The 21071-nt window shown below is 45.3% G+C and overlaps 1 protein-coding gene across 3 annotated transcripts in view; it reads left to right on the top strand.

Annotated features, from left to right (window-relative positions):
- The first annotated feature begins 547 nt into the window (after positions 1-547).
- The window catches only part of mdka (midkine a), a 79067-nt gene continuing 58543 nt past the window's right edge, over positions 548-21071 (top strand). Inside the window, exon 1 of one of the 3 annotated variants that reach the window (XM_086007596.1) lies at positions 548-639. The gene's annotated coding sequence lies outside the window, so the exon portion shown is untranslated. Of the gene's footprint in view, positions 640-682; positions 792-9681; positions 9905-21071 lie in introns of those variants that run through there. The other 2 variants (XM_086007595.1, XM_086007597.1) reach the window with 2 other exon arrangements.

A 21071-nucleotide genomic window follows, 5' to 3' on the forward strand; every position in this document is an offset into this window, starting at 1 on the left:
TCAGCAATGAGATACATGAACAGATAATCTGATTTAGTAATGTTGGTTGAGGGATAAATATTGGCCAGAACACCAGGGAGAACTCCACTGCTCTTATACACACATCTGAGAAGAGGGCAATCAGACGGGGCCTCAGTTTAATGTCTCATGCGAAGGACGGCACCTCTGACAGTGCAGCACTCCCTCAGTACTGCACTGCAGGGTCAGTTTTATGTGCTCAAGTGTCTGGAGTGGGGTTTGAACCCACAACCTCCTGATGCATAGGGGAGAATGCTACCAACTGAGTCAAGGCTGATACCCACTAGCGCATGCCTTATTATTCCAGGGCACTTCGTTATCAGTCTACCAACGGATGACGAAGTGTGGCTTTGGAGTTTTTTCCCCCACTTGTGATGACTGCATGAAATACATTGCTCTTAAAAGTACAGGATCGTAATCTTCTGTTTATTCAAATCTTCGAACAAGAGAAAAGAAGGGAAGCGGGGTCAGGTCAGACGCAATAACGATCGATGCAATGGTCAGAATATCAAATGAATGCAAGGTGTCTTATCTTAAGTTGAATTAAAGGCTGCAGCCTGCGTTCAACAACTCTCAAAGCGTTTGCTAAAGTTAACACTTTTTAATCCGTTGTTTTGAAAGGTAAGTTTCTGTCACGTGAGCGTGACGTCGCTGTCGGGGTAATTTAAATGTTTTTCCAGCTCCAACTAGTTTCAAACGACTTAGAGAGACTGAAGAAGCAGAGAGAGACCGCTGAGACCCTGAGCTGAGGCAACACACCACAAACCCTACAAGTAAGTCAGCGATCGGGTGGATGGCTTTTTATTTGAAAGGAAAGCGAGTTCCTGTTGGATCTTCAGCTTTTAAAGCAAATACTGAATCTGACCCACGAGAGGGGAGAGATTGCTTGGCTTACATTGTGTGAGCGCAGAGGATTAGGGAATCGACCTGGGCAAGAGCTCTTCAAAAGCCTCCAGATTTTCATTTTGAGGAGCGATCTGTTTGTGACTGGAGTTTGGAAAATGGGACTAGGAATCTACCTGGGATTGGAAATTTGAATGGGAACCTGCCCTTGGAAAATTGGGGGACGGAGGGGCAGGACGCCCTGAGAGAGGGTCGCTGATGGGAACGCATCTCTCCCAGTCTTCCCAAGAAAGTCTCCCGGCCGGGGTGGAAAATTGGCGTCCGCTGTATTAGCAAGTGGACAAATGTGGGGAAAAGTGACTTGTGCTTTAGTTTTGGTCTTTGCAACAGTGTGTGATCGATCTGCAGAGTCTCTTCAGAGAGTTTATCATAGTTGACTGCTACAAGAAGTTGGTGAAGTAATGGTGGTGGGGACTGGGGTGAGGACGGTGCGCCAGGGTAGGGTGATGTAGGCGCTGCGGATGGTACAAGGGTGAGCGGGGGCTTTGGGGGGGGGGGGGGGCACTGGATGAGAGAGTGCTGGAGGAATGGGTATTCGGGGTCATTGGATGAAGCTGTTGGTGTGACATTGGTGAGTGGAGGCGGGGAGATAGGAAGTGAGGGTGTTGGGGCATTGGATGGAACAGTTTGAGGTGGGGGGGCACTGGATGGGGAGGTCTTGGGGAGAAACTGGATAGGAGGGTCTGGAGGAGATATTAGATGGGCGGGTCGGGGGGACATTAGATGGGCGGGTCGGGGGGACATTAGATGGGGAGGTCTGGGGATATTAAGAGTGGAAGGTCTAAGGAGATATTAGATGAGAAGGACTGGGGTAACATTCGATGAGAAGGTCTGGGGGCGGACATTAGATGAGAAGGTCTGAGGACATTAGATGAGAAGGTCTGGGGACATTAGATGAGATGGTCTGGGGGCAGACATTAGATGAGAAGGTCTGAGGACATTAGATGAGAAGGTCTGGGGACAGGCATTAGATGAGATGGTCTGGGGACATTAGATGAGATGGTTTGGGGATAGACATTAGATGAGAAGGTCTGAGGACAGACATTCGATGAGAAGGTCTGGGGACATTAGATGAGAAGGTCTGAGGACATTAGATGAGAAGGTCTGGGGACATTAAATGAGAAGGTCTGAGGACAGACATTAGATGAGAAGGTCTGGGGACATTAGATGAGAAGGACTGGGGTAACATTCGATGAGAAGGTCTGGGGGCGGACATTAGATGAGAAGGTCTGGGAACATTAGATGAGAAGGACTGGGGTAACATTCGATGAGAAGGTCTGGGGGCGGACATTAGATGAGAAGGTCTGAGGACATTAGATGAGAAGGTCTGGGGACATTAGATGAGATGGTCTGGGGGCAGACATTAGATGAGAAGGTCTGGGGACATTAGATGAGAAGGTCTGGGGACATTAGATGAGAAGGTCTGGGGACAGACATTAGATGAGAAGGTCTGGGGACAGACATTAGATGAGAAGGTCTGGGGGACATTAGATGAGAAGGTCTGGGGACAGACATTAGATGAGAAGGTCTGGGGACATTAGATGAGAAGGTCTGGGGACATTAGATGAGAAGGTCTGGGGACAGACATTAGATGAGAAGGTCTGGGGACAGACATTAGATGAGAAGGTCTGGGGACAGACATTAGATGAGAAGGTCTGGGGACAGACATTAGATGAGAAGGTCTGGGGACAGACATTAGATGAGAAGGTCTGGGGACAGACATTAGATGAGAAGGTCTGGGGACAGACATTAGATGAGAAGGTCTGGGGACAGACATTAGCTGAGAAGGTCTGGGGACAGACATTAGATGAGAAGGTCTGGGGACAGACATTAGATGAGAAGGTCTGGGAACAGACATTAGATGAGAAGGTCTGGGGACAGACATTAGATGAGAAGGTCTGGGGACAGACATTAGATGAGAAGGTCTGAGGACAGACATTAGATGAGAAGGTCTGGGGACAGCCATTAGATGAGAAGGTCTGGGGACAGACATTAGATGAGAAGGTCTGGGGACAGACATTAGATGAGAAGGTCTGAGGACAGACATTAGATGAGAAGGTCTGAGGACAGACATTAGATGAGAAGGTCTGGGGACAGACATTAGATGAGAAGGTCTGGGGACAGACATTAGATGAGAAGGTCTGGGGACAGACATTAGATGAGAAGGTCTGGGGACAGACATTAGATGAGAAGGTCTGGGGACAGACATTAGATGAGAAGGTCTGAGGCAAGACATTAGATGAGAAGGTCTGGGGACAGACATTAGATGAGAAGGTCTGGGGACAGACATTAGATGAGAAGGTCTGGGGACAGACATTCGATGAGGTGGTCTGGGGACAGACATTAGATGAGAAGGTCTGGGGACAGACATTAGATGAGAAGGTCTGGGGACAGACATTCGATGAGGAGGTCTGGGGACAGACATTAGATGAGAAGGTCTGGGGACAGACATTAGATGAGAAGGTCTGGGGACAGACATTTGGTGAGGAGGTCTGGGTACAGACATTAGATGAGAAGGTCTGGGGACAGACATTTGGTGAGGAGGTCTGGGTACAGACATTCGATGAGGAGGTCTGGGGACAGACATTAGATGAGAAGGTCTGGGTACAGACATTAGATGAGAAGGTCTGGGTACAGACATTAGATGAGAAGGTCTGGGGACAGACATTAGATGAGAAGGTCTGGGGACAGACATTCGGTGAGAAGGTCTGGGGACAGCCATTAGATGAGAAGGTCTGGGGACAGACATTAGATGAGAAGGTCTGGGGACAGACATTAGATGAGAAGGTCTGGGGACAGACATTAGATGAGGAGGTCTGGGGATAGACATTAGAGGAGAAGGTCTGGGGACAGACATTAGATGAGAAGGTCTGGGGACAGACATTAGATGAGAAGGTCTGGGGACAGACATTAGATGAGAAGGTCTGGGGACAGACATTAGATGAGAAGGTCTGGGGACAGACATTAGATGAGAAGGTCTGGGGACAGACATTAGATGAGAAGGTCTGGGGACAGACATTAGATGAGGAGGTCTGGGGACAGACATTAGACGAGGAGGTCTGGGGATAGACATTAGATGAGAAGGTCTGGGGACAGACATTAGATGAGAAGGTCTGGGGATAGACATTAGATGAGAAGGTCTGGGGACAGACATTAGATGAGAAGGTCTGGGGACAGACATTCGATGAGGTCTGGGGACATTCGATAAGGTCTGGGGGTGGGGGGACATTCGATGAGAAGGTCTGGGGAACATTAGATGAGATGGTCTCGTTGGGGGAGACATTAGATGGGAGAGTTTGGGGGAGACATTAGATGGGAGGGTTTGGGGAAGACACTGAATGGGAGGGTCGGGGTGGGGGGCGGTCGCCAGATGGGAGAATTTGGGCTCCGGTGCGGCTGTGGGTCCGATTCGGTCGGGGAGGGAGTTCCGATCGCCCGGGTACTCAGCCGATCGGTCTCAGCCCGGTCAGTTAAGCAGGACCCGACCCCGCTCCTCTCCCCGCCCCAAACCCTCCGCATGGAGCAGCGCGATCCAGTTGTTCTCTGCTCGCTGCTGGATTCCTTGTTCAGGGTTTTCCAAGTAATCGCTGCATTGAGCTTTAGGAGCCCACGGGTTGAGTTGATGTCCCGGCCCGCGGACCTCAAACTGCGGGCAGAAACTTTGCCGAGGTGCGACCCCGGGGATTGTTGGGGAGAGCGGTCAGCTCCAAGTTTGTCACAATGGGCTGATGCCAGCCGATCGCTCTCAGCCCGGTCAGTTCAGTAGGACCCGACCCCGCTCCTCTCCTCTCCCTAATCCTCCACAGAGGGCAGCTCTGTAAATCATTCAAAGCAATAGAGGGAGATAAATGGAGCAGACAGCAGGAGAGAGGAAATAGAGGGAAGGGGATAGAGGGGAAACAAATGGAGAGGGGGAATAAACTGATAGGGGAGGGAGGGGAGATAAATGGAGAGGAAAGGATATAAACTGGAGGGACAGGGACATAAATAGAGCAGAGGGGGTAGAGATAAGTAGGAGCAAAGGAGCAGGTCCTGAGCTGGGAAGACTCGCCAGCACACTAAGCTGACCGAACCCCAGAGAGTAAATGGTGACCAGGTGCGGGAGATGACATGGACCTGAGGGGTGGGGAGATGGGGCGAAAACATATCCAACAAGAGCATGGTCAAGACATAAAGAAGAAATGGGCTGTGTCTTTGACTGTTGGACCTCTGTAATCACTGGAACTGGATAGGAATTTGGGATTGGATTGGAATGTACTTCAGATGCTCCTTTGTACAAGTGTCTTGAATCCAAAAGCATGAACTCGGTGGAGGGGTTCGCTCCACTGGATGAGTGAGCGCTGTCGGTTTAGAATTTGAGGAGTGGGAGAGTTCTTTAACCACAACCACTGACTAGCACCATTTAGCCATCCCATGGCACTATTTGTAGAAAAGCATTCACACCACAACTAATACTATCAGTAACTGGCCACTCATTGCTGGTTTCAGGACCTTGCTGTGTGCAGATTGGCTGCTGCCGTTGCCTATGTAGAAACCGTGACTACACTTGTACATTTCATTTTTTTTAATTTGTAGTGTACCACTTTGGGATGTAGTAAGCCGAAGAAAAGTCAAATTTTGCTTATCGTCTCCTCCCCTCTCAGGAATGAGTCCCTCCTGCTGGGGTAAGGCTCCACTGCTGCCCGTGGCTGATCATCTTGTGAGATCACGGATTTATACACAGTGGAGCCCAATCCTGTCCACACTTGTACTTTTCAGCACTGTCACTGGGTAGTGATCAGGAGTGGGAGCCTTCTCTTACCCCATCCCCATGGACACTCAGAACACTTTTGCCCCAATGCTGCACTGACCACATACCTGAAGTGAGCCCTGCTTCACCAGGCCATTGGAGATCATAAGGAAGTTCATGTATCATAGAGAGCTGAAAGTTACAGCTTTTTTTTAATAGAGTGACTGCTGCCAATGACCGGAAGCTGTGCAGAGGCGTACTGAAGCTGATATCGTGATGTTTCTGCTTTTTTTTCCACAGAGCCCACTCCCTGGCTATTTTTCCACAGAGCCCCGTTCCCTTCCCAGCCTTTTTTCCTACAGTCCCGAAGGTCCGCTCCCTTCCCGGTTCCCCCCCCCCAAGAGCCCGTGAGTGGAGAAGCGAACGACCCCCCACCCCCCCAAAAAAAAAAAATCACTTGACTGCGCATGCGCAACTACATCAACTTCGTTGGCAGCAGTTACTGCCTTTTTTTAAACGGCAGCGAGTTTGAGAATACACTGTTTAAAGTAAATCGGGCTTTTTGCAAAGCTATTGCAGTGGGTTCCTCTATTCAGATGGAATTGCGGCTTGTCCATGTAATAAACAGAAAGACTTGTTATATAGCGCCTTTCACGATCTCAGGATGTCCTCAAGTGCTTCACAGCCAGTGAAGTACTTCTGCAGTGCAGTCATTATTGTAAAGTAGGAAGTAATTGTGTTCTTTTGTGAGTTTTCTACTGTGATGTGATTGAGACTGTTACAACAAAACAACTTGTATTTATATAGCACCTTTAATATAGTAAAATGTCCCAAGGCGCTTCACAGGAGTATTAAAAGACAAATATTTTGACACCGAGCCACATAAGGAGAAATTAGGGCAGGTGACCAAAAGCTTGGTCAAAGAGGTAGGTTTTAAGGAGTGTCTTAAAGGAGGAAGGGGAGGTTTAGGCAGGGAATTCCAGAGCTTAGGGCCTAGGCAACAGAAATGCACAGCCACCAATGGTTGAGCGATTATAATCAGGGATGTTCAAGAGGGCAGAATTAGAGGAGCGCAGAGATCGGCAGGGGGGATTGGGGTTGTGGGGCTGAAGGAGATTACAGAGATAGGGAGGGGCGAGGCCATTACAGCTGTGCTTTAATACAGAAAAGTCTACCTTTGTGTCTGGAAAAGCTACTTTTTTAAAAAGTGCAAGCTATAAAGTGTGGACTCCTCAGTAAAGGAAGGTAGATGATAATGAAACCCGTAGACGCTATGATTAATTTAGTGAGTGCGAACAGCCTATTTTAAAAGAACTACAATTTTATGTCAAATTAAATTCAAGGCTCTGTGATTAAAAACTAAATTTTAAACCGTTGATGTACATTTTCTCTCCAGCATCAACTGAGCGTGTGGACACAGAATTGCTCCCTGTGACAATGGGATTGGGGCCATTTGGAGGTGTTTTTTTTACCGTGGGGAAACTTGACCATACACAGACACAGTTGACATTGGGAGCATACTGTTAAAAAGTGATAACTCATAAATAGCTCAGAGTTCCACTGATTTTTCTCTTAAATTTGCCAAATTTCTAACATCTGAAAATCCTCAAATGAAATTTGAATGTTGAATTCATTGGTATTTGCTGCCCTGTTGGCATGTTCTCATAATACCTCACACATCCTTATAAAAACTTTAGGTTTTGCATTTCTCAAGTTAGAAAAACCCAGCAAATTTAATCTGCTGACCATATTAGTTTTTTTTGACGATGTGCAGTCCAACAACTGCAGGAAGAAAACACAAGTTAGAACTGGATTGAAGCAGAACCAACTGGATTGTGTACAGGCTTTAAGCTCCTTGCATCAAAATGTATGCCAACCAGCAAAGTGAAGCTGTTCTCCATTCTTCTTCCCCTCCCCCTCCCACCCCCCATTGAATGTGTAAATCTAAACCTTTCACTCAAATAGCCACAAGCAAAAAATCTGTGCACAGGATGTTTGCCTCTTAGATGCTAAATGTAGGTCCTCTGTTCCAGGTTGATGTGTTGCAGAGTATAGCACCATCCATTGTGATATTCCAGGTTTTTTTTTCATTCCATGTACTGTGGTCAGTATGGTGTTCTTTGCATACTTTACATAGAATTTACAGCACAGAAACAGGCCATTCGGCTCAACTGGTCTGTGCTGGTACTCGTGGCACTGAGCTGAGCCCCAACTCTGTGATGGGAGCCAGGTTTAAGGAGGGATAAAGATGACTTTGTTGGGCATTGACAAACCTATAATACCTTCAAAATATGCTTTGTTGCTTCCTATTTTATACAGCACCTGGGACACTGCTGAGAACTATGTTCTTTTAAGGAAAACGCTATGTTGCTTGGGAACTCTGCTCAGTATCCATTGCCTCCCTGTAGATAGCACCAACTGGCCTGTTATCAGAATTATTTATGGCATCTAAAACAGCTGTAATGTTATTCAAAATAACAACAGAAAATGCTGGAAAAACTCAGCAGGTCAGGCAACATCCGTGGAGAGAAATTTGAGTTGACGTTTCAGGTCGAACCCTTCTTCAAAACTGGAAAGAAAAGAAAATAGATCGAAGGCAGGGCTGCGATCGGACAAAAGAAGTGAAAGAAACAAAAGAAGTAAAAGAGCTAGACGAGATGGTAATAGGCTGAGATTAGGTGTAAAGTGTACTGGCAGGGCAAGAGATAGCTGCCAGGTGTGAGAGAGAAACAAAAGGAAAGGGGGGGGGGGAAAGGAGTGGGAAAATTACAAGAAAAAATGTGTAATAGGGGCCGAGGTTATGATCTGAAATTGTTGAACTCGATATTGAGTCTGGATGGCTGCAGAGTGCCTAATCGGAAGATGAGGTGCTGTTCCTCGAGTTTACGTTGAGCTTCTGTGGAACAATACAAGAGGCCAAGGACGGTGAGGTCCGAGTGGGAATGGAGCGGTGAATTAAAATGACAGGCGACCGGAAGCTCGGGGTCGCCCTTACGGACTGAACGGAGGTATTCCGCAAAGCGGTCACCCAATCTGCGTTTGGTCTCCCCACCTGACGAAGGAGCAGCGCTCCGAAAGCTTGTGATTTCAAATAAAGCTGTTGGACTATAACCTGGTGTTGTGTGACTTCTTACAATGTAGAGGAGACCGCATCGTGAGCAGCGAATACAGTATACTAGATTGCGAGAAGTACAAGTAAATCGCTGTTTCACCTGGAAGGGGTGTTTGGGGCCCTGGACAGTGGGAAGGGGGGAGGTATAGGGGCAGGTGTTACATCTCCTGCGCTTGCACGGGAAGGTGCCAGGCGAAGGGGAAGGGCTGTTTGGGGTGATAGAGGAGTGGACTAGGGTGTCTCGGAGGGACTCTTCCAAAGTGGTTTTCAATCAATTTTTTGGGGGTGGGGTGTGGTGGGAAAGGGTTCAAGGATAGGTACATTGCATAAATTCTATATAACCGTTGCTCTCTAGGACCATGAGAAGCAGGGATGTGGAAAGAAAAACAACGGCAAATTTTTTCGTAGGCCATTAATGATTGTCCTCCAGGCATCTAGGACCAATAAACTATAGGTTTTAACATTTCTCCAGTCTTAAAACCTAAAGCTAACTGTACCTTTTGCAAAGCCAGCTGTACAGGATGGGCAAATATTTCCAACTGCTTTGAAGTTGGGAGATAGTCTTCTGATTTTTCCCACTTCAAAGGTCCAGCTACAGTGGGATAGAATGTGATTTTGCAATGTCCAGCCTCGCTCGCTCTCTCTCCGTGAGGCTGCTGAATGTCCTCTAAAGGCTCCCATCTGCTACCTGAGCTGTTGACCATTGAATTAACCCTGGCGGCCCTCCAGGAGGAGGGAGGTGCTCTCTGACTCACTGCAAGGAGACAGCCATGAATAGGCTGCAGGGATTCCTTCTCCCATTGGGCAGTGGGTAGAAAGGGGCTGAAGTACATAGGGACTGCTGAGCTTCTTCCCTCGATTGCATAGCTGAGATTGGTAACTCGCTGTATGGACGAATTGCGATTGCAAGTCAAAATCCTACCACTCTGGTGCATTGCATTGGGCCTTTACTTCTCTAATCAGTCTGCTGGCTGTAACTGAACCTGGTTTGCAGCCCCCCTCTTCCAAAGTGCTGAAGACCCTCCATTCATGAATGCCAATTCAGTGCTGCAGCAGTTTAAAAGTTAACCCATTGAGGACTGGGGTAGACACTGCGCTCCAAAATCAAATGTGGCAAGATTTGAGTGTCTTCTTGCTTAGAGGTTAGTGAGTTAGTCTGGCTTTTTGGTTCTGCTCGCCTCTCCAGTTTTCTTTTCATCAATTTACATAAAAGTAGATTTTGTACGAGTTCATGCTTACAGCTCAAACCAAGTTTCCGGCCAAGCGTTTGATGCGTGAAGATGCTGTAGCATCCAGTCAGGGCCCAGCCGTCATGTGAGAAATGCTGCAGATTTGTAAGACCACCCTGATGATATGCTCCTATTTTGTTTGTGACAGCCATGGAATGGCACTATGTCCTTCACTTATCATTTCTGGTGGTTTAGCTTCTGGGAAGGTACAGTCGATATAGTTGTAATAATGCTGTAGTCTGTGTGTCCACTTGCTGCTGTGGTGTTCTGCACATCTGTAGAAATCTACGAATGTGCCTGTTGCAGCCTTTTTGAATTGCAAGCCATCTCAACCCACCAAGGGAAGAAAAGGTGGTGACTTAAAAAGCCAGGTGACAGTAGAAGGGCCTGAAGGGACACCTGGACTGATGGACTTAGCGAGAAGGGTTGACTTAGCGAGAAGGGACTCTGTCTGTGGTTCTTACTTGCAATTCCATATAACATCAAACCACTAGACAGTTAACAATTTTGGGGACTACAGATGCATTTAATTTTCTAAGTGGTGGATGATCTTTGTCATGATTTATGTAGCTTCAAAAGGCAGTGCAATTACAACTAATTTGACAACTCTCCTCAATAATAGGGCTCTGCAAAGTAATAATAATCACTAATAATAAAGTAAGAAGCTCTGGGTGAAAGAATGTTGCTGACGTTTTGGAGTTTTTTTGGGTCCAGCCAAGCCCTTGGGATGGTCGGCATTAGGGTCGACTTAAACTCTAATGTGGAAATGTCAGAATATCACAACCGTCTGCAGTGTATTTTTGTAAATGTCTGGGGCATGCTAGTGATTCATCCTATTGTCATAATATATGTCTCTGTGTTTACAAGCTGCCTTGTAAGAGATTTTCCAGCTGACCATGGCCCCTTTAAAATTCTGTTCCCTTCAGCATTGGCACTTTCAATCTGCCAGCCTGTAATTCTCTTTTCGAGTCTTTTGTTTACATCTGACTTGGAACCAAAGTGCTTTCAATCATGGAGACAGGATTAAGGTTGAAAGGTTGACATTGACATCACTGGAATGGTGGGGTTTTGCTTTAAAAAAAGTAAAACCAACTCTCCCGGGAGAATTATTCATCCTTGCTGGGAAAATCAAATTGCTGTTTAGAAGGATTAGAGTCAGTAAAACTTTTCAGAAAAAGAGCAGTAAATGTTTCCAATTGGGAAGCTTGCTCTGCTTGTGACATTCGTCAGCTCTCTAAAGAAGTTGGATTTGAAAGGCGGTTGTAAGTTTTTAATGAGTGATTCTTACTATTGGCATTTCCAAAAGTGCTATTTAATCTTGAGTTTTGAAAAGATGCAGCCCATGGCTATTAGAAATCTTAAACCGAGGCAAAGATTGAAATGGCCATGAGTAACTGGAGAATGGCTTCAACTAATGTACTTCACACACTGGCTCACCTTGGTGCAGTAGCAAACAGCTAAGACTGATGTATGTGTTGTTTCACAATGCAGCTTGTCCTAGATGTTTTACCTTTTACATAGTATTGCATAGTATTTACAGCACAGAAACTGGCCGTTCGGTCCAACAGGTCCATGCTCCACACGAGCTTCCTTCCATCCCCCTTCATCTAACCTTTCAACATATCCTTCTATTCCTTTCTCCCTCATATGTTTACCTAGTTTCCCCTTAACTGCATCTATGCTAGTCATCTGAACTACTCCTTGTGGTAACGAGTTCCACATTCTAGCCACTCTCTGGGTAACGAAGTTTCTCCTGAATTCTCGATTGGCTTTCTGTTATAATCTGGGTTCTGCAGTTGGTATTTATGCAGTGGATTAGCGGAGTTACCCAGTTTTTTTTCTACTTCTGAGCAGCTCCACCACAACACTTGTATGGCTGCTTTGAGATAAAGTTTCTGCCCTAAATAGTTTCAGTCCTAAATAGTTTATGGACTTAAACAATAAACTCATCTCAAAATACTGAACTATCGGCTGACACTTTCACTTAACCCAGTGTTGTCCAATAAAAATCGCTGACTAGTCAGTGACATTTTAGCCGTGTGGACTAGTTTTGTCAGAAAATGCTGTACATTAACCCACACAATACAGGTAAATATAGGTCACACGTGTATATTTACTTAACAAACATCTTGCGCCATTCAATAACCAAGAAAGTAAAGCACTCTCGACAATCAAAAAATACTCCACACTCTGCTTTGTGTCGCACTACTTTACCAAAAGATACACAAAAAAGTTAAAGTACACATGCAAACGCCATGCAAATATGAGAATTGAGATCACATGCCCAATGACTGTCTTTTACTCATTTTTTGTTTACTAATCAGAAATGCAATTATCCACATCTGGATTCCCAATTAGCCACAACACTGACTTAAAAATTATGTCTACGCATATTTGAATCTCGCTGTTTTTGTGTCTGATTTTGTTTTTCAGTTGTCTAAAAATAAGTGTTAAAATGGCAGAAGATGGATGCATTTTGTTGAAAGCTTTTTTTGTTGTATGAAGTGGCAAGAAAATGGGTCTTGTGCTTATGTGTTTCCACTCCCCACCCCCACACACCCGCTTGTCCCGAGAGACACTGATGTGTAACAGAAACTGTTTGGCTACTGGAGCTGGAATTCCTCCTGCATTAGGCAGGTCATAGCCCAGGAGTCAGGTATCAGTGGTGTGGGACTTGGTGAAGTGTTTAATGATTTGTCTTAAAAGTGCTTTTTGGGGTCGGGAATGGGCTAGAGCTCCTTATCTGATGCATTTTTGTTTCACTGGGGGAGGGGGAGAATGCAGATGTTAATAGTTGCTGGATGGTATTCAGTGCAAGAAGGATAAGACATCATGGTACAAAAGTGAGGCCAGGTTAATCGATTGATTCCAAAAACAACCCACATTTAAAAGTCTTGGTCAGCAAAGTCAGAGCAGCCACACCAGATCCTTCTCATTTCAGGTTGTTTCTTGGCATTTGGCGTCTTATCCTGTTAATTCTTGAAGCTATTTAACCTGTTTCAGTTGTGAGAGATTTGATTTTGTTTTGCAGAGATCTACACTGTGATCTCTGAAGTCTGCACTCTATAGTCAAGAGTGGAGCCCAGTACAGAAGAAACATTTTTTTCGTCTTCTGGGAAGAAGTGTTGTCTGACCTTTGCCCTTGCCCTGTCCACAGTTTAGTGCGATGGTAGTGAAATTATATAAGTAAATGGGACAGAAAACTGGGCAACCTGGGTGATTGTGCCAAAGCTCGCATTGCGATTTGAGTAAGTCCTATTTGAAACACCTGTCCAAACTCTCCTATCAGCCATCTCTGCAGATAATGGTGATGATAACAAACCATGTTCTTGGAAGACAATATTGATTTGTTTTTTATTTGTTCATGGGATGTGGGCATCGCTGGCAAGGCCAGCATTTATTGCCCATCCCTAGTTGCCCTTGAGAAGGTGGTGGTGAGCCACCTTCTTGAACTGGTGCAGTCCGTGTGGTGAATGTACTCCCACAGTGCTGTTAGGAAGAGAGTTCCATGATTTTAACCTAGCGACGATGAACGAACGACGATATACTTCCAAGTCAGGATGGTGTGTGAACTGGAGGGGAACTTGGAGGTGGTGGTGTTCCCATGTGCCTGCTGTCCTTGTCCTTCTAGGTGGAAGAGGTCGCGGGTTTGGGAGGTGCTGCCAAAGAAGCCTTGGCGAGTTGCTGCAGTGCATCTTGTAGATGGTACACACTGCAGCCACGGTGCGCCGGTGGTGGAGGGAGTGAATGTTTAAGGTGGCGGATGGGGTGCCAATCATGCGGGCTGCTTTGTCTTGGATGGCGTCGAGCTTCTTGAGTGTTGTAGGAGCTGCATCATCCAGGCAAGTGGAGAGTATTCCATCACACTCCTGACTTGTGCCTTGTAGATGGTGGAAAGGCTTTGGGGAGTCAGGATGTGAGACACTCGCCACAGAATACCCAGCCTCTGACCCGCTCTTGTTGCCACAGTATTTATGTGGCTGGTCCAGTTAAGTTTCTGGTCAATGGTGACCCCCAGGATATTGTTGGTGGGGGATTCGGTGATGGTACTGCCTTTGAATGTCAAGGGGCGGTGGTTAGATACTGGTTTGTTGGAGATAGTCATTGCCTGTCACTTGTGTGGCATGAATGTTACCTGCCACTTATCAGCTCAAGCCTGAACATCGTCCAGGTCTTGCTGCATGCGGGCATGGAATGCTTCATTATCTGAGGAGTTGCGAATGGTGCTGAACACTGTGCAGTCATCAGCAAACATCCCCACTTCTGATCTTATGATGGAGGGAAGGTCATTGATGAAGCAGCTGAAGATGGTTGGGCCTAGGACATTGCCCTGAGGAACTCCTGCAGCGATGCCCTGGGGCTGTTATGATTTACCTTCAACCACCACAACCATCTTCCTTTGTGCAAGGTATGACTCCAGCCAGTGGAGAGTTTTCCTACGATTCCCATTGACTTCAGTTTTACTAGGGCTCCTTTATGCTACACTCGGTCAAATGCTGCCTTGATGTCAAGGGCAGTCACTCTCACCTCACCTCTGGAATTCAGCTCTTTTGTCCATGTTTGGACCAAGGCTATAATGAGGTCTGGAGCCGAGTGTTCCTGGCGGAACCCAAACTGGACATCAGTGAGCAGGTTATTGGTGAGTAAGTGTTGCTTGATAGCACTGTCAACGACACCTTCCATCACTCTGCTGATGATTGAGAGTAGACTGATGGGGCACTAATTGGCCGGATTGGATTTGTCCTGCATTTTGTGGACAGGACATACCTGGGCAGTTTTCCACATTGTCGGATAGATATCAGTGTTGTAGCTATACTGGAATAGCTTGTCTAGAGGCACGGCTAGTTCTGGAGCTTGTGATAGGCTTATCCTACTTGTGAGCTTACAAACAAGTCAAATGGAAAACTACTTTCTGTCTGTGGGGAGAGAAACTGCTGGAGCATGTGGATAACCAATGTGCATGTTTTTTTTTAAAATCATTTAAAATCCCTTGCAAGGTTAGCATTTATTGCCCATCCCTAAAATGAGCAGCTTGCTAGGCCATTTCAGACATCAGTTAAGAGTCGACTGGAGTCACATATAGACCAGACTGGGTAAGGACAGCAGGTTTCCTTCCCCAAAGGATATTAGTGAATCAGTTGGGTTTTTACAACAATCCGACAGCTTCATGGTTACTTTTATTGATGCCAGCTTTTTTATTCTCAGATTTTTTAAAACTCAATTGAAATTCTGAATCTGCTATAGTGGGATTTGAACTCACTACTCTGGATTACTAAGTCCAGGAACACAACCACAAACTACCCACATCAGTAATGGTGGGATGTGCCAGGAGTCTGTTGATAAATCTGTGTTCTTCCCTCTTGTAGGAGATGTCAATCTATCTTTGCGAGGGGAGTGGGCTCTCTACAGTGGAGTCTGAAAGTAGACAAATCTGTTAGAGTTTTTTGAGGTTGTAACTAGCAGAATAGATAAAGGGGAACCAGTGGATGTGGTGTATTTGGATTTTCAGAAGGCATTCGATAAGGTGCCACACAAGAGTTTATTAAACAAAATTAGGGCTCATGGGGTTGAGGGTAATATACTAGCATGGATTGAGGTTTGGTTAATGGACAGAAAACAGAGAGTAGGAATAAACAGGTCATTTTCAGGTTGGCTAGCTGTAACTAGTGGGGTCCTGCAAGGATCAGTGCTTGGGCCTCAGCTATTCACAATCTACATCAATGATTTGGATGAGGGGACCAAATGCAATGGGGCAGAAATTCCGATCCCTACGGGTGGGTATGCGCTGTGTACTCACCCGTAGGGACATTGGAAATGCCGGTTTCAGGCATGCACTGCGCATGCGCTGGAAACCGGCATTTCCGATCTGTCAAGAAAGCATAGCCTCTGCGGGTGGAGAGTTCCGTTTTTTGGAGACCCTCCGTCCACAGAAAACACTTACAATTCTTGCGCCTGGTTTTACCAGGATGAGTTGAAAAGTTAAAAAAAAAATTTTTTTCCATTGATTTATCATTTAAAAATACTTTAAAGAAAGGTAAGTTTATTTTTAGCCTCGTTAAAAACTTAAATTAAAATTTTTGTTTAAAATAGTTAATTTATGTAATTTCAAGTCATTTTGCTATCATTTAAAAAATTATTTAAAGTTTTACTATGTTTTGGGGGTGATCGCCATTCATATATTTGACAGGTCTTCCTGTCAAATGTATGAATGAAGATTCCCTTCTCTGATTGGCTCCCCATGGCCCACGTGATCCCAGGGACGTTGTGAACCGCCTGCGCCTCTGGGATACGTGGGCCCTGCACACCGGCAGTTTGAAGAGGCCCAGGAACGGAACTCTGTGCCTTCCGGGAGCCCTCCGGTCTTGGCGCAGATTTTTCCAGATCGCAGCCCTCCCCCCGCGGGAGGCCTGCAAATGGAATTTCTGGGCCAATATATCTAAGTTTGCTGATGATACAAAGCTGGGTGGGAATATAAGTTGTGAGGAGGATGCAAAGAGGCTTCAAGGGGATATAGACAGGCTAAGTGAGTGGGAAAGAACATGGTAAATGGAATATAATGTAGAGAAATGTGAAGTTATCCACTTTGGTAGGTAAAATAGAAAAGCAGAGTATTCTTTAAATGGTGAGAGATTGGGAAAAGTTGGTGTTCAGAGGGACCTAGGTGTCCTTGTACACGAATCACTGAACGTTAACATGCAGGTACAGTAAGCAATTAGGAAAGCAAATGGTATGTTGGCCTTTATTACAAGAGGATTTGAGTATAAGAGTGAAGACGCCCTACTGCAATTATATAGGGCCCTGGTTAGACCACACCTGGGGTATTGTGTACAGTTTTGGTCTCCTTACCTAAGGAAGGATATACTTGCCATAGAGGGAGTGCAACAAAGGTTCACCAGACTGGTTCCTGGGATGGGGGGATTGTCCCATGAGGACAGATTGAGTAGACTAGGCCTATATTCTCTAGAGTTTAGAAGAATGAGAGATGATCTCATTGAAACATACAAAATTCTTACAGGGCTTGACAGGGTAGATGCAGGGAGGATGTTTCCCCTGGCTGGGGAGCCTAGAACCAGGGGTCACAGTCTCAGAATAAGGGGTCGGCCGTTTAGGACTGAGATGAGGAGAAATTTCTTCACTCAGAGGGTGGTGAATTTTTGGAATTCTCTACCCCAGAGGGCTGTGGATGCTCAGTCGTTGAGTATATTCAAGACAGAGATCGATAGATTTTTGAATATTAAGGGAATCAAGGGATATGGGGATAGTGCAGGAAAGTGGAGTTGAGGTAGAAGATCAGCCATGATCTTATTGAATAGTGGAGCAGGCTTGAGGGGCCTAATGGCCTACTCCTGCTCCTATTTCTTATGACTTGTCCACTCAGAGTGGGGGCTGATTTTATGCATCTTGGAGACATTTGTAAGTAGTCTGTGCGTGCTTAAGTACTGATTTAGAGATAGAAGGATCTCTAAACTTCCTTCACCTTTCTGATGGTCCCATAAATATTTGAAAATGTGAGTTATTTGCAGTCCAGTTAAACTGCAGACATTTGACATTTTACTCAGGCCTTACCAAGGAGACCCCTGAGCTTTGAGGTAATGTCTTGGCTTGGGGCCACTTGAGTTACTGGAGACCAGTTGTGAGTTAGGGAGAAAGATACTCCATCATTTTAAAATTCATATCAAAATAAAATATGTGGATGATGCTCCCACATGTTTATGGTTCCATAATGTCAGCCATGGCTCAGTGGTTCAATAGGGTAGATACAGAGAAACTATTTCCTCTGGTTGGAAAATCAAGAACAAGTTTGGTCATTTAAAAGGGAAACCAGGAAACAACACAGAGTAATAGAAATCTGGAACTCTCTCCTCCAAAAGTCTGGATGTTGGGTCAATTGGAGTTTTCCAAACTGAGATAGATTTTTGTTAGGTAAGGGTATCAAGAGATATAGAGCTAAGGTTGGTAAATGGAGTTGAGGTTCAGATCAGCCATGATCTAATTGAATGGTGGAATAGGCTCCAGTGGCTGAATGGCCTACTCTGTTCCTACATTCCTAATTCTTATGGAGGTGGCTGATTTTTCTTTTTGGCAGCACATTTTAGCACGGATGCAAGACTTTTCAAACAGATTAAAAGTTCATTGCTGCTTTCAACTGGTCTTGCTCCACTGTTTATTCGTGTCTACTTTTTCCTTTTAAAATGAGCACTTGGTGAAAAATATGAGTTTCAACTCTGCATTACCGGCACCCTGGAGCTCCAGGTCAGCGCAAAGGTCTTGGGAGTCAAGGTGTTGCTTGTGAAGACTTCCCGGAAACATTGCATCAAGCTACAAAAATGGTGGCATTTTTGCCTGCTTTCCCTCCTCCCTCTCCCCCTTGCTCCTGACTTAGAGGCACAGTGCAGTTTATCCCCAGTGGTGGTGACATTTTTAATATCTAGAATATGAGTCTCCAAATCATCTTGTGTGGTCCAACACTGAGAAGGTTGTGGGGTACTATTAATACGAGCAATGCTTATTAGATTGGGAGCCCTAATTAATCTTTACTCACCTCTGGTTCTAGAATCCCAGTATTACACCTTTCCTCTGTGGAAATTGAAGTAATGTACTTATTTAGTATTTCTAATAGTCCCTCTCTCTACAACAAGCTTGCTTCCTTCATCTCTTAGCCACTCTATCCCAATGTTAACTATCTACTACTAATGTTGCAATAGAAAGCCCTTTTGCTGCGCTATTGTTTTTTGCTCATTTTCCTTTCCGCTTGATCTTCCATTTTGTAGCTTTCCTATACTTTTTCCATTTGTTCTGGTTTTCCCTTTGATTATTTAGTCTGTAAGCACTATACGCTTTTCATAGTTTCCTAAAGTTTGATCTATTTTCCCTATTCATTTATGGAACCCCCAGCTTTCAACACACTCCTTTTTTGTCTTTACGTGCTTGACTTAGACCCTTTCTGTCTCATGTTTTAATTATTTCTCAATGCTGCTCTGCGGCTCTATTTTGCAATTTTTATTTCCCTTTAATGTGGGCAGGGTCCTTTTCTTATCTCGCTGTAGCTTGCTTTCTTTTCCAGTCAAGTAGCCTTGTCCTTTTAACTTTTTCTTTTTAGTTTTTACGCTGGTTGTAATTATATTGTGTCACGGTTTCTCAAATGTTTGCCCTACTTTATGGCTTTCAATGAACGAATACAGTGAGTAGCTGAGCCGCATAGGTCAGGAAGGTCTGAGCTTCATTTCCCTCCCATCCCTTTCCCTGGGTTGTGCTGAGGTAGCGTTTACATAAGAACATAAGAACATAAGAAGCAGGAGTAGGCCATACGGCCCCTCGGGCCTGCTCCGCCATTCAATAGGATCATGGCTGATCCGAACTTAGACTCACGTCCACTTCCCTGCCCTCTCCTCGTAACCCCTTATTCCCTTATCAGCTAGGAAACTGTCTATCTCTGTTTTAAATTTATTTAATGTCGCAGCTTCCACAGCTCTCTGAGGTAGCAAATTCCATAGATTTACTGCCCTCTTGAGCGAAGAAGTTTCTCCTCATCTCAGTTTTGAAAGGGCAGCCCCTTATTCTAAGATTATGCCCCCTAGTTCTAGTCTCACCCATCAGTGGAAACATCCTCACCGCATCCACCTGATCAAGCCCCCTCACAATCTTATATGTTTCAATAAGATCGCCTCTCATTCGTCTGAATTCCAATGAGTAGAGGCCCAACCTACTCAACCTTTCCTCATAAGTCAACCCCCTCATCTCCGGAATCAACCGAGTGAACCTTCTCTGAACTGCCTCGAGAGCAAGCATATCTTTTCTTAAATATGGAAACCAAAACTGTACGCAGTATTCCAGGTGTGGCCTCACCAGTACCCTGTATAACTGCAGCAAGACTTCCCTGCTTTTATACTCCATCCCCCTTGCAATAAAAGCCAAGATTCCATTGGCCTTCCTGATCACCTGCTGTACCTGCATACTAACCTTCTGTGTTTCATGCACCAGGACCCCCAGATCCCTTTGTACTGTAGCACTTTGCAGTTTCTCTCCATTTAGATAATGACTTGCTCTTTGATTTTTTCTGCCAAAGTGCATAACCTCACACTTTCCAACATTATATTCCATCTGCCAAATTTTTGCCCACTCACCCAGCCTGTCTATGTCCATTTGCAGGTTTTTTATGTCCTCCTCACTCACTGCTTTCCCTCCTATCTTTGTATCGTCGGCAAACTTGGATTCGTTGCACTCGGTCCCTTCCTCCAAATCGTTAATATAGATTGTAAAGAGTTGGGGTCCCAGCACCGACCCCTGCGGAACGCCACTAGTTACTGATTGCCAACCCGAGAATGAACCATTTATCCCAACTCTCTGTTTTCTGTTAGATAGCCAATCTTCCACCCATGCCAGTATATTGCCCCCAATGCCGTGATTTTTTATCTTGTGCAGTAATCGTTTGTGTGGCACCTTGTCATATGCCTTTTGGAAGTCCAAATACACCACGTCCACTGGTTCCCCTTTATCCACCCTGTTTGTTACGTCCTCAAAGAATTCGAGCAAATTTGTCAAACATGACTTCCCCTTAGTAAAACCATGCTGACTCTGTCCGATTAAATTATGCTTATCCAAATGTCCTGTTTCTCAGTCAGGATGTCAGTAGTAGTGCTACAGTTGGCTTCAGCGCCCCTTGTTTAGGGAAGAGAAAATTGCCCAACATTTCTGTTCGTGGTTGCGCTGGAAGTGTGCTTGTGTGCATGTTAGGCTGAGGATAGGATCAGGCTCATCTGTAGTGTCCACTCTAGTTGAATGGCTGCCAGCTCACTTGTGAATCACAACCACTTATGTGAAATAACAGAGGGCCAGTACTCTAACGGATTCAGTCAACACCTTGGGGGAGGGAGGCGGTTCATGAATTTTATGCCTATTAGACTACATTAATAACTTGTAGTTTTAATCCTTTTTTTTAAACCTTTCTCTCTTTTCCCATCCCTTAAAAACTGCTTTCATATTTATGAACTGTGGGATTTGAGTAGTAGCTCTTCCCTGTATAGGTTGCTACTCCACTTTTGGGCCCTCCTCAGTAATTAATGCAGCATATGTTTTGCTG

Source organism: Somniosus microcephalus, chromosome 15 (assembly GCF_052327205.1).
Source record: "Somniosus microcephalus isolate GS21.2 chromosome 15, FLI_Smic_1.0, whole genome shotgun sequence".
NCBI classification, from domain to species: Eukaryota; Metazoa; Chordata; class Chondrichthyes; order Squaliformes; family Somniosidae; genus Somniosus; species Somniosus microcephalus.